Source organism: Gossypium hirsutum, chromosome D05 (genome assembly GCF_007990345.1).
Source record: "Gossypium hirsutum isolate 1008001.06 chromosome D05, Gossypium_hirsutum_v2.1, whole genome shotgun sequence".
NCBI lineage: Eukaryota > Viridiplantae > Streptophyta > Magnoliopsida > Malvales > Malvaceae > Gossypium > Gossypium hirsutum.
Window position 1 is genome coordinate 62,443,280 of NC_053441.1, and position 14,796 is coordinate 62,458,075.

Consider the following 14,796-nt stretch of genomic DNA (forward strand, 5'->3'; position numbering starts at 1 on the left):
CAATGTGAGGCATCCGCCCATGTCTACAACATCCGGGTTTGTCGTCCGACAAAGCTCCCGATACAACACTGCTAGAATGGCGGAGCCCCAGCTATACGAGCGAACACTGGACAAATCAGCTAATAGGGGCAAGTACATCAAATGTACCTTTTTGTTGTTTGCATCGGGCATGAGTACTCCCCCTAGGATATGCATGATGTACGCTCGAGCAGCGCACATCAACTCACCTTCACTGGCAGTCGTTGATAATTGTCCAAATTTGGCTTTCAGCCATGTAAATTTTAAGCCCGTAAAATTTAACTCATCGTCCTCTGGCGAGTCTCCTAGGAGCTGATAACAAAGTGCAATCGGATCGGTAAATGAAGATACTCTCGTTACGGGACTCCCGTCAATTGGGAGCCCAAGCTACATTGCAACATCCTCCAAGGTCACCGTGCACTCCCCACACGGAAAATGAAAAGTGTGGGTCTCCGGGCATCACCGCTCCACTAGCGCAGATAATAAATCATAGCACAAGTCGAAGGTCCGGATCAATGCTGTTAACCCAAATCCGGCTTGCTTGTGGAGCATCGGCATCAATCGTGCATTCGGAGCTTTCTTTAAACCATTCACACAGCCCCTTATTACTCGGTACAAGTCCTGATAGTGTTAAATTACAGAAAAAAATTACGATAACATGTTTATTTCTATATATTACATATATCCTTTTTAAATAAATAGAACCCGTAATTAACAAATAATAAATCATACCACCTTATTAGACGCATCAGATATGTGTCTACCGGGTTGAATCAATGGAGCCATTGCGATGCCTGCAAGTTGAAAAAAAAGTTAGTAAAACACTCTTACTTCAGCCATTTGTTCGTATTTTTTCTTCTGCATTTTATTACTTTAAAAAATATCATAATTTCTAATTTTATAATTTTACATTATTTCAGTGCATGATATTTGAAATTTATTAATTTAGTGTGTTTTTTAAATTAATTTAGTGTAAAAAAAACCTTATTCCTACCATTTACTTGTATTATTTTCCCAAATTTTATTACTTTCAATAAAATATATTATTTTTGTATTTTATTATTTTATATTATTTCAGTACATTTTGTTTGAAATATTTGTATTAATTATTTCTGAATTTTTAAAAAAGTTAGTAAAACACTCTTACTTCGGCCGTTTGTTCGTATTTTTTTCTCCGCATTTTATTACTTTAAAAAATATCATTGTTGACACCATTTTTTTGATAAAATGGGGTCGACGTGGATTTTGAAAAAAAGAATGAAAACGGGAGTCGCCACCAATCTTTTTTGATGAGGTGTGATCGGGTCACCTTTAAAAGCAGTTGTTTTTAATAAACAATTTAATTTTATTAAAACAATGAGTTTGGTCTACGAAATTTAGAAAAATGAGTTCGGGAGTCGGTTACGCACGAGGAAGGATTAGCACCCTCGATACGCCCAAAATTGGTACCTAGTTGATTAATTAGTGTCTTAGTGTCGAAAATTGAAAATTTGAAGAGTTTTAAAAGTACGATCCTTCTTTATATTGCGTTATTTTTTTTAAAAAAATTACTTGGATAAGTCAAAATGAAAAATGCCTTCTTATCTCGAAATAACAAGATGTCACATCCAGTAAGTTAGGACACGACACCTTGTATTTTTTTTAGAGTAAGCTTTCCTTTTATTTTTTTTATTTAAACCTTATTTATTTTAATTTTAAAAGGATATTCAATTACTTAGAATCAAGGAGAAAAATCGAATCTCAGTAAGTTAGGGCACGATTTTCTCGAATTTTCTAAATACGGAATATTGCCTTTACTTTCGAAAAATCCTCATATCGAGAAAACCACATGTCATATCCAATGCGTTAGGACACAACATATTGAAATCCCGATAATGAGTTTTTATTTATGTTTTTTATTAAAGAGCATTCTCGAGCATTTAGATTCAACAGAAAATTAGAACCCAGCACGTTAGGGCCCAATTCTCTCGAAGATCCCAAGTATCGAGTATTGCTTTTATTTCCAAAATTTTCCTTTTTTACGAATTCGGGTAAAAATTGATGTGACGGAATAACAATTACGATAATGCGAGTAAAAATAATACGAGCGAAGATAACAAAAATAAATATGTAAAAAATCAATTATATACAATAACAAGTAAATAAACAAAATAAAAAAATTAAAACATTTTTTAAAAAATAATAATAATAATGGACACATAAATAAATAAATAAACATAAAGTAAAACAATAATAATAATAAAGAAATGAATAAAATTATAAAAGTTTTAAAAATGTATGTATGAATTTTAAAAGATTTAAAATACAAAAAAAAAACTATGTAGGTATATATATAATGAAAATATGTATGTCTATACGTATATATATATGTGTATGTATAAGAATTATAAAATATGAAAACATAATTACATATATATAAATAACATGCGCATGTAGGTATATATATTACATAAAGACAAAAAATATAAATATGTATATTATAAAAATAAAATAACGTAAGTATGTACATACATTTAGAAGTATATGAATTAAAATATGTAAATATATAAGTATATATATGCCTGTAGAAAATATGAAATATAAAAAATATATACTTAAAATAAATAAAGAATATGTACATGTATATATATATAAATTATAATAAAATATTAGAATAAAAATGAAATAAAAATATTAAATATGAAAATATATATATATGTATACGTGTACATAATAAAAATATATACTAATGCATAATAATAATAGTAATACTAATAATACTAATAATATAAAAATAACAAGGATATTTAATAAAGATATAAGAATAAACGAAAAAAAAAGACTAAAATTGAATTAAAAACAAAGTTGTGGGGCAAATGTGAAAGGAAATAAAGAGAAATGGGCTTATTTGAGCGCGCACAAAACATAGGGGGACCGAAACAATAATTATTCCATTCCATTAAAACGCAGCACATTGACGGGGACTAAATCGAAAATCGCGAGAAATTATAGGGCCGAATTGGAAACAAGAAAAATGACTTAATTGCAAAACCCTGAAAAGCGGAAGGACTTCGCGCATAAATATCCCACTCAAACAAAAACACGCGGATCCTCTAGCTGGTCGGGTCGGATGGGTCGGGCATGGCCAAAACGACGTCGTTTTGGGGCTTAAGTGTAGCCCCCAAAACGACGTCGTTTTGGAAGGCTATATAAGGCCTAAACTAACCAAAAAAAATCATTTGGGGAGAGGGAAAGAAAAAAAAGAAGAGAGAGGGAAGAGAGAAGGGGGAGAGAAGAGAGGGGAATCCGGCCAAGGGCCGGTCACCGGACGGCCACCAGAGGCTCGCCGGCGCCGGCGCCGGCCACCGCGCGCGGTGGCCGAAAAAGGTAAAAAATTTATTTTTCTTTTTTTTTTTATTTTCCGATTATATGTGTATATATATGCTAGAAATGAGGAAGAAAAGAAGAAAAAAAATGGATTTAAGAAGATAATAGAGAAAAATAAAAAAACAAAATCACCTTCCGATTTATGTTTTCGTTCCTTGTTTCCTTTTTTTTGTATTTTCTCTGCTTTTTGTATTAAAATGCCGAAAAAAAAAACAAAAGAAAAAAAAACCCCTCTAAAAGTGTTTCATTCGGCTTTTTATAGCCTGTTTTGTTACAGTTTGTTATTATTTTTTCTATTCTTGCTTCTGCTTTGCTTGTCTGTTGTTTTTGCAGGGCATGGCCGGTGTTGGTGGTGGGGGTGTCAGACGGTATGGGACTGTTGTAGTGCAGGTATGGGGCTGTTGTAGTGGGGGTATGGGGTTGCTTCATGGTTGCGGCGCAGAACAAAAAAAAAAGGGGACTTAGGGTTGCTGAGATATTTTGTGTGTTGGGCTAGGTGGGCTTTCAGGGTTTTTGTATTATTTGGGTCAATCGGGTTTGGGTTGTAAGAGGGGGCAATGGGCTTGGTATTAGTGGGCCAAAATTGGCCTACTACAATCATAATTTCCAATTTTATAATTTTACATTATTTTAGTGCATGATGTTTGAAATTTATTAATTTAGTATGTTTTTAAATTAATTTAGTGTAAAAAAAATCATTATTCCTACCATTTGCTTGTATTATTTTCCCGAATTTTATTACGTTCAATAAAAATATATTATTTTCGTATTTTATTATTTTATATTATTTCAGTACATTTTGTTTGAAATATTTGTATTAATTATTTCTGAATTTTTAAAAAAGTTAGTAAAACACTCTTACTTCGGCCATTTGTTCGTATTTTTTTCTCTGCATTTTATTACTTTAAAAAATATCATAATTTCTAATTTTATAATTTTACATTACTTCAGTGCATTATGTTTGAAATTTATTAATTTAGTGTGTTTTTTAAATTAATTTAGTGTAAAAAAAACCCTTATTCCTACCATTTGCTCGTATTATTTTCCCGAATTTTATTACTTTCAATAAAAATATATCATTTTCATATTTTATTATTTTATATTATTTCAGTATATTTTGTTTGAAATGTTTTATTAATTATTTCTGAATTTTTAAAAAAGTTAGTAAAACACTCTTACTTCGGCCATTTGTTTGTATTTTTTTCTCCGTATTTTATTACTTTAAAAAATATCATAATTTTTAATTTTATAATTTTACATTATTTCAGTGCATGATGTTTGAAATTTATTAATTTAGTGTGTTTTTTAAATTAATTTAGTGTAAAAAAAACTTTATTCCTACCATTTGCTTGTATTATTTTCCCAAATTTTATTAATTTCAATAAAAATATATTATTTTCGTATTTTATTATTTTATATTATTTCAGTACATTTTTTTTGAAATATTTTTATTAATTATTTCTGAATTTTAAAAAATTTAGTAAAACACTCTTACTTCGCCATTTGTTCGTATTTTTTTCTTCGCATTTTATTACTTTAAAAATATCATAATTTCTAATTTTATAATTTTATATTATTTCAGTGCATTATGTTTGAAATTTATTAATTTAGTGTGTTTTTTAAATTAATTTAGTGTCAAAAAAACCCTTATTCCTACCATTTGCTTGTATTATTTTCCCGAATTTTATTACTTTCAATAAAAATATATTATTTTCATATTTTATTATTTTATATTATTTCAGTACATTTTGTTTGAAATATTTGTATTAATTATTTCTGAATTTTTAAAAAAGTTAGTAAAACACTCTTACTTCGGCCATTTGTTCGTATTTTTTTCTCTGCATTTTATTACTTTAAAAATATCATAATTTCTAATTTTATAATTTTACATTACTTCAGTGCATTATGTTTGAAATTTATTAATTTAGTGTATTTTTTTAATTAATTTAGTGTAAAAAAAACCCTTATTCCTGCCATTTGCTCGTATTATTTTCCCGAATTTTATTACTTTCAATAAAAATATATCATTTTCATATTTTATTATTTTATATTATTTCAGTACATTTTGTTTGAAATATTTTATTAATTATTTCTGAATTTTTAAAAAAGTTAGTAAAACACTCTTACTTCGGTCATTTGTTCGTATTTTTTTCTCCACATTTTATTATTTTAAAAAATATCATAATTAAAATTTTATAATTTTACATTATTTCAGTGCATTTTATTAAATATACCATTTTTCGGATTTTATTACTTACGGTGAATATACAATTTCCGTTTTTTTTCTTTTCGTATTTTATGTTTTCTTAAACATATTTTTTTATCATTTTATTTTTAATGCTATTTTTCTAAAACAACTAATTACAACATCCTAAATAAATTTCATAAAAAAATTCCTAATCAACATACAATGTACATACCATGAATTTTTTCATGCTAAATAAATTTCATAAAATATATATGCTAAATAAAATAATAAAACACATACAATGTACATAATATAATTTTTTTACACACAAATATTACAAAAATTTTAAATTAATAAAAAAATTACCTTTTTTTCTTTCTTTTTCCTTCCTTCCCTCTTCTTCTTCTTTCTTTTTTTTTTCCTCTTCTCCTTTCCTTTTCTTTCCTTCTTTTTCTTTCTTTTTTTTTCTTCTCCTTTCCTTTTCTTTCCTTCTTTCCTTCTTTCCTCTCCTCTCCTTTCCTTTTCTTTCTTTTTCTTTCTTTCTTTCTTCTTTTTTCCCTCTCCTTCTCTTCCCCCAACCCACCAGCCGGATGGCCCATTATATAGGCAGTGCCGCCTATGGGAGGGGCACCATCAGTGCCGCCTATGGGAAAGGCACCTTTGGTGCCGCCTATGGGATACCCTCCTCCAGGGTATTGTCACATTGTTGCAACATTTTTTTCTGTTTTTTATTTTTTTGTATTATTTTCGTAAATAAAAAATAATATTTTGGTAATTTTTTATTTTTTTGTAATATTTTGGTAAAAATCCTACATTGTCCTTTAAAGATACCAATTCAAGTACAGTGAATTGAGAAATCCTTAGTTGAGGTATACCAAGAAAATGGAGGTAAACAATTGGGGCCGAACCACTATAAATCGGTTTGTCTAAACTTTTCTTCCCTTTCCTCATCATTTAAGAAAAGTTTGCAAAGAATTTTAAAATACCAATTCACCCCTCTCTTGGTATTTTCAGGCCTAACAATGTCTATGACTAGTAATACATAAAATAGTTAAAATTTTAATATCTTAATAAAATATTATTTTTATTAAATTAGATTTTAAACTGGGTTTTTAACTTTTACAAATTGCATTTAGGTATTTAGTTTAATAATTTTTTATTTTGGATTTGAGATTGTGCTACGATTCGTTTATTTTAATTTTGGGTAATAATAGGTAGATTATTTGAGTTTGGACTTAGTATAATATATTTAAGTTTTGGAATAAATATTTTATAATATGAGTATTAGTTTTATAAATTTAATAAGAAAAATAAAAGTTATTTAATTGTCAATATAATATATTAATAAACAATAAAAGATATTTTCATCAATTAATATACATGTCATATAATAAATTTTACATAGAATGAGTTTAGTTATTTATATAAAAGAACTTTATTAAATATCTATAATTTATGTTTTTTATAAGACAAATCTAAATTTTGTTGTCATCGAATAAAAGTAAAATGAATTATTACATTCAAAACTAAATATTTATAACTCAAAAAATTCAAAATTACTTGAATTCGTTAGAGCTCACTTGGCTCGATCTGACCTTGAGAAAGCTCGAGCTTGAAAAAGTATGAATCCGAAAAAAGTCAAATCTAAGCCCACTCGTTTGCCACCTCTATATATAGACAATTAAACATTTTTTTTCGAAAAAAATATATTATTCTTAATCTAATATTTAATAAATTTATGTTTTTTATTTATTAAAAGTTTATATACAAACAAGTTGAACATTTAGATCTTGAATGTTTAAATCCGAATCCTACCTATTTTAAACAAACTTAATTTTTGAACTTAATTTTTTTTTGTCCTAATTCTCTAAATTTCGAATGAACTTTCGGATTTCCGTTGCGTATAAATAACTTATTTCAAAATTCTTTTTCACTGTCCTGTATCATATCGCAAATATGTGTCGGTCATGCTACGTACACTGAATCGTATAACAAAGAAATAGAATGAATCCCTTAATAAGCTTATACATACTTGCATCAAATGGTATATCAAATTCTATTAAAAGAATGAACAAAGGACCCGAAATATTTTAGGAACAAATGATGGTGATTGCATGATTGTATGGGAAAATATTCCCAAAAAATGTCACCCTTTTGCATTATAAGGATGTTTATGCAAATATCCCAAAATCAACCCGGTTGACCCATCTCATCCCGGTTTTACCATAAACGTGTATGAATGTCAGCCATCGCAGCACCAAGCAGAAGCCGATATAAGGTTCCGGTCCTTCCACCGCAACAACATTGCACCATCTTTCTCCACCAATGTGTAATGTTTAGAGTAACACTTTAGCAGGCCTCGCATCACTGAATTGACGTAAGAGCTTAAAGGGTATGGTCGGAATCCAGCCATTGCTAGCCTAGACTTCCACTTACCAAAGAGCTCATGGCGCTCAACCCTCTCCTTTCCCTCGCAAGCAATGACGTTTACGATATCCCTGGCCAGGCAGTGCTGCTCAACATTAATTCGTTCCCTTCTATGTCTTGGCATCATCTCATCTATGGACTCGAACATTGCCAAGTAGTACTCCAAAGTCTCAATGAACCTAGGGAGGAAAGGGGCTGTGTTCGTGTTTGATTCTTGCTCAACCAAGGTGATAACCTTGGGAGAAAGTGACCTTACCATTCGCAAAATCCCGTCCCTGGGATTGTTCACATCTACACTCTCGTCGGGGGTGTGATGGAGCTGCAGTGGAAAGTTGACAGCAAGAGCCTCCCCAGGCTTGACATCAAGCATGTCCCTTGTGATATCTGCTGCAAAAACTGGCATTCCATGGAACTCAACTGGAATACCAAACTGCTCGGATAGTTCCATCAAACGTCTTTCAACAGCTTCTAATCCACCACCACGGGCATATTTAGAAACAGGATCATCAATTCCTGTAATCCGCACATAAGGACCTCCGCCTGGTCTGGCTGCAAGTGCTTGCAAGAGGGTCACCCACTGTGTTCCCTGAGCAATCTGGAAATCAATAATGTGGATGCGATCTTCGGTTCTGCATGCTTCAGCAATGGCCCCATTGGCAGCCATGTATCCAAACTTCAAGTACGGGAAAATTTCATACAGGGTATGCATGTATGTGAGCAAGTCCTTGCCTTCCGGCTCTTGGCAATGAAGGGCTCGATATATGTTAGATCCCGATGCCTCCTTCCTTGCTACCAACCCTTCCATCATGTAAGCACCGAGACGCTGGATTGGTTCTCCGTAGATAGACACAGCAACCCTGGCCTTTGCAATCAACATATTGAATTTATCGATATTGTTTTCAGAGAGAGTTTTAGCACATGCAATCAACAACTGCTTTAGATTCCCTGGTGGAATCCTCTGCAAAGATAAATCCTCTATTGCAGTCAGACGTTTCTCTACACGAGCAGCTTCAGTTGACTGCCTACAGTTAGTAAAAAAGGTTGTCTGAGGTTGACACATGGAAGATCCTTGGCAGTCCTTACTCGATGCCCTGTATCGCTGGCCATTTGTCTGTGGTGTATTGGTTACTTCATTGGCCCATCAGGTGCCATGAGTGCTGTCCCTAGCTCTTGCGAAGTATATATTATTTCATGGCTAGAATTTGCATCTTCTATATAAGAAGTTCCATCAGAATGGACCAGTAAGCTTTCACGCCTGCAGTCCACTGAGGGACTCGATTGATGGAAATAAGTGCTGGATTCAAGAGAAGAGTTACAAGAAGCATATCCTGAGAGATTCTCTGTGGAGTTGTACCGCTCCTGGCTGTCACTCAACGCAGTGTTGGTATCACAATCAGGTTGAGTTGAAAAGCACGAGATTGGTGAGTTTCCTATGTTCGATTTTAAAGAACTAAACAAACTGTTAGGCACCGAAGGAACAGCTGAAGAAGAGGTTGAATAGGATAAGCCAGCACTGATCACACCGTATCTACAAAGGCGTGAGTCCATGAAATGAGTTTGCACCAGCTTCCCCCTGCGATAATGAGGTCTGGGAAAAATTATCCACAGATGGACAGAAATATTGTCAACCAACTTTTTCACAATGACACAAGAAACCCAAACACAATAATCGAATTTATACGTTCAGAGAAAAACAAATTCGACCTGCAAAGAACACTTGAGTTTCACGGATTCACGTTTTGCAGTTGACAAACAAAACCAAAATCCAAATTGAAGAGCTAAAGCCATGTCCATAGTCTAGCTTCGATAAAGGGAACAATATACGGCATATATTTTTTTCCAGAAAGATAAAAGAAATTATGCTAAGGCAAAACCATATACTAAAAGCATAAATCTAAAGCATTTTTGCAAGAGCTGCAAACATAATTGAAAGCTGTAAGTATAACCAAAGAAATTGTCGAAAAATATTTCAAGTTGATACGACTTTCACTCCTAGAATCCTAGACTTCCATGAATAAATCACCATATCTTCCATATACTTTGAGAATATTCTAAAAGATTTAATAATTAGAACAAATACAAAGCTTGATATGGATTTAACTCTAGGCTCAACAATACCAGTCAATCTTCATAATCAAAGAAAACAAATAATTTTTATCTCATGATTGCCTATTATTTTATGAAGTGAAATTTCCACAAACAGTTGGCAAACTAGAATCAAACTCAATCTGAAACAGCCTAAATTCTAATGAGAAATTAAGAAATTGAAGCTTAAATTAATTCATTTCAAATTCAAATTCAACCATTCCTAATCTAAATATGCGAGGAAAACACTCAGTAAACGTAAGAATATAACAAAACCCAATAACAGAATTACGAATCAAATTGAAATATAAGCCTACTCACCAAAGAACACAAACGAAACACCAAGTAAAGGGAAAAAAAATACCAATTTAACAGTAAATTTTGGAAGTTTACCTGGAAATTCTTGTTTTTGAAGAATCAAAAATCAAAACCCAATGCTCCAAAGTAAGTAAAATTGGAACTTCCTTAATGATTTGGAATTTTCTTTTCTCAAAGTTTGAAGTCAAAAACCAAAGCAGGCAAGGTAGACTAGTATTTATAGAGGGACAGTGATGAGGAGGATGTAACGGAAATTTTTTAAACGGAAAAGCTAACGGCAACTGTTTTTCAAAAGGTTAAAATATGCTGTTAGTCCTTCTACTTTACAGAATTTAATATTTAGTCCCTATAATTAAAAAGTTAGAAATTAAGTCCTCCAACCGTTTTGAGGTAAAAATCCTAGTCAAATAATTAAAACCATAAGCACATTATGTCAAAATTTATCAAAGCTACTATAATATGACGTGGCATATGATTGATAGAAAATAAACTTGTTAAATTAATAAATTTTAATAGAAAGTATCAAAGAAGATAATGAATGGAGTAGGATTTTTAAATTGAAAAAAATAAAATTGATTTTTTAATTTTTAAAGTATAGATACTAAATCTCAAATTTTATATAAATATAGAGAGTAGCGGCATATTTTAACCTTTTTCAAAATGCTAGAAAGTTGTTTTTGGTTAAAATATGCCAGGGTCCCTATACTATTTACAAATTTAAAATTTAGTTTTTGTACTTTTATTCTTAAGAATTTAGTCCTTTTACTTTTCAGATTTTAAAAATTCGGGTCTAATTGTTAAAACTGTTAAAGTATTTTTTTGTTAATTTTTTTGGTATAGCATTTTGAAATTAAAAAATAAATTCACTTGATAACAATATAACTAAAAAAAACATTATAAAAAATCTGAATTTAAAAAAGATAATTTTAACAATGCTAATAATTAGAACTAATTTTGAAATTCCAAAAAGAATAAAATTCCCCAAAAAAAAAAGCACAAGGATTAAATTTCCGAATATTAAAACAACGTTATAAAACAACGTCATACATTTTCTACAAAGTTTGAAACAGAATTGAAAGTTATACGAAGAATATTATGCGAAATATAACGCCGTTAAAAGAAAACTAACGGCTGCCGACCATGGAGGACACACGTTCGACAACAATCTTCGATATTTCCTTTTTGGGGGGGGGGGGTATTTAAAAAGCGTGGCAAAGGACAAACACTGTTCCTACGCGCCTACCAGAATCTCTGAATTAAATTCCGTCATCCATTGCGCACTCATTCACTCACTGAGTCGGCAATTTCATTTTTCTTTTTGGCTAAATTTCAAATTTGGCCACTAATATTTGTATATTTTTTCTAAATGATCCTAATTGTATTTTTGAGCTTTTTTTACCATCAACCTTTGTTTTTTTTTTCAACCTGCTTTTTCTAACAGATTTAATGAAAGTACCATTAAAAAGGTTAACCGGGATGATGTGAAATATTTTTAATAAAATGTAATTTATTACTTAGGTAACTCAATAAGATAATTACATGCAGAAAATAATAAAATAAATAAATAATATATAAAATTAAAAATTAACCCTAAATTTAAAGAAAATAAATGTAATTATCTGTAAAAAAATTCAGTAAACAAACTTATGAAAGATTGAAACCTTTTGAAAGAAAAGAAAGATTAAAACCTTGAATTTATTCATTAAATCTGTTAGAAAAAAATAAATTAAAAAATAGCAAAGACTGATGGCAAAAAAAATTTCAAAAATACAATTAAGACCATTTTGACAAAACATGCAAACGTTAATGGCCAAATTTATTTTTTTTTGTTTTTGAAAATTCAACAAATAATTTTTTAATATATGAAAAAAAATATAAGGCTATTATTATATGTTTATGGGTAGGATTGAACTGAATCAATTCGAAACAAGTGTGAAATTAAATAAAATATTTTGAATAAAAAATTAATAAATATATATATTGGTCACGTGTGAATTGTGTTATTATTTCTTACCTATTAAAGCATGTGTACCAACTCAAATGAATTTTAAAAATATCCCATACCACACGTGACGGAAAATAGGAAAGTATCATTTTTTATGCCATGTCTGCAAGTTGTGGGGTCAAATGTGGGTGACATGGGTAGCTTTGATTGGTTGAAAAATTTCTGTAGTGGGCCACTTGTAATCCTCATCTGCCAACCATTATTACAAGTGATTTAGATGAGGTCAAACATGAGGCTATGCTTTGGGATATATGTTTGACTTTGCTTGGTAATGAAATTCAACACTTTGAAAATTAAATTGCATGAATTTTCTAAATTATTCTTGTCAATAATTTGGATGTTTCTTCATATATGTATATATTTATATATATAAACAAAAATTAGTGTTACTTTTTTAATTATTCATAGTTGGTTTTATGATCCACGTCCGTTTTTAAAAATATTGTCTTCAAAGTTTAAACTTGTGTCTCCTTTTGAGAGTACAATGTGTCTTATCATTTCACTCAACATTCATTGGTGTATGATTTTTTAAAAATATATATTTATTGAAGTAGTGGTGTTAGAACTTAAAATCTTTATTTATATTAAGCTTTTAACTGTGTTGGTATTGTAAATTAACTGGACATCAATTTGTTGATATATTATTAAAGTATCCTTTTATATGTAAAGTAACAAATACTAATACAATGTTTTTTTTATTATCTTTTCATGTATTTTTAATAAAATAGTATTATTGTAGTAACCATATTTTATTTGAATCAAATTCGGATCAATCTCGGTTCGAATTTAAATTTCATAATTTTTAGTACGAGAAGAGATTGTATGAAACTGTGATTCCATGTCATCCCTATCCCTTTCCAATAGGAGAATGACAAATCAGCTTTTTACTCCTGATGTTTAGCATTATTAGTTGAATTTGGATTTTGTTAGAAAGAAAATGCCGGAAAAATCTTATTTGTCATTCTCCTATTGAAAAGTGATAGGAATGATGTGGAATTACAGTTTCATACAATTTTTTCTCTTTTTAGTACTAATTATTTCATAATATTTACTAGTCTTATATATGATTTTTTATTATTTTAATTATTATGATATAGTACTCAACAAAAATAAAAAGAACAAAAAAGAAAATTGACAAAATATTATCTATATATGTGTATGCGATCATATAGTACATAATATGATTATCGTTACATGCTACTTACATGATTATTGTTAAGTTCTAATATGATTATCGTTAAGTTTTATCTTCGAGTTGGAAAGAAATTATGAATAATTTTTGGCATTGTGTCAAAAAGAGTAGATATATTAGAACCTATAATGAGACAGTTCAAACAAAATATTGATACAAATATAATTAAAATTATTAATAAATAAAATATTTTAAGAAATTTTGAAAGTTGATTTCAACATACAAATAAAAATGTATAATTTAAGAAAAAAATTAAAATCAAATTCAAAATAAAAATAAAATATAATTAAATTATTAATGTTATAATATAAACAATAAAAATATAATATTTTTATATCTTAATTTTTCCAGTTAAAAATTTTTAAAATTAGTCGATTGAGTCTTAGCTTAATTGGTATATGCATTTTTGTCAATCCAGGAGCACGTGAGTTCGAGTATACTGAAATGCATAAACAAATGTTACTCTTTCTTGTTAGTGTCAATTTTTTCATCAAAAATCTACAAATATATTTTTGTAAGACTTGCATTAATTATTTCTACTCTTATACCATCAGGGATAACAAACAACACTCGATAAAAGTCACTTCCAAAAACAATTACTTTTCCTAAAAAAATTTTAGTACTATCCATAATATCTTTGAAACTTTGATCAACTATCAATTTTTTCAATGCAATTTTTTTTGTCATAGGTCCCTTATCTCATATTATTAGATATGTCATTCGTAATAACTTTGCAATTACGTCTTATTTACATAAATCACAAAAGTCTGTTGTTTTTTAGATTTAATGGCAAAACAAATTGTGAATATATTGTTAATCTCTCAAGAAATGTTGTTGCAACTACATTAGATATTGTAACGAAGATTATCATATGCATTGATCTTACATGTGCAAATAAAACTCAATAAAAAAATGAATTACATGTACCTCTCTATTCATCAATAAAAATAATCACAACTTTTCCTTGAATCAGCTCTTTCAACTATAATTTTAAATATCACTTGTCCAAGATTTAATTTTGTTGGGGATCGACCCGTATAAACAACGAGGAAGAAGGCATAGAGAAAATTGGGCACACAAATTTATGTGGAAAAACTCCTCCAATCAAGAGGATAAAAAATCACGGGCAGAGGAGACTTCACTAATGAGCAAACAAATGAAGAGTACAAGATGGAGAAATTTAAAACAAACTCTAAC

At 29.7% G+C, this 14,796-nt stretch overlaps 1 pseudogene; it reads right to left on the reverse strand.

Annotated features, from left to right (window-relative positions):
* Nucleotides 1–7,559: 7,559 nt before the first annotated feature.
* Nucleotides 7,560–10,583, reverse strand: LOC107903498 (scarecrow-like protein 21; annotated as a pseudogene).
* Nucleotides 10,584–14,796: the final 4,213 nt, after the last annotated feature.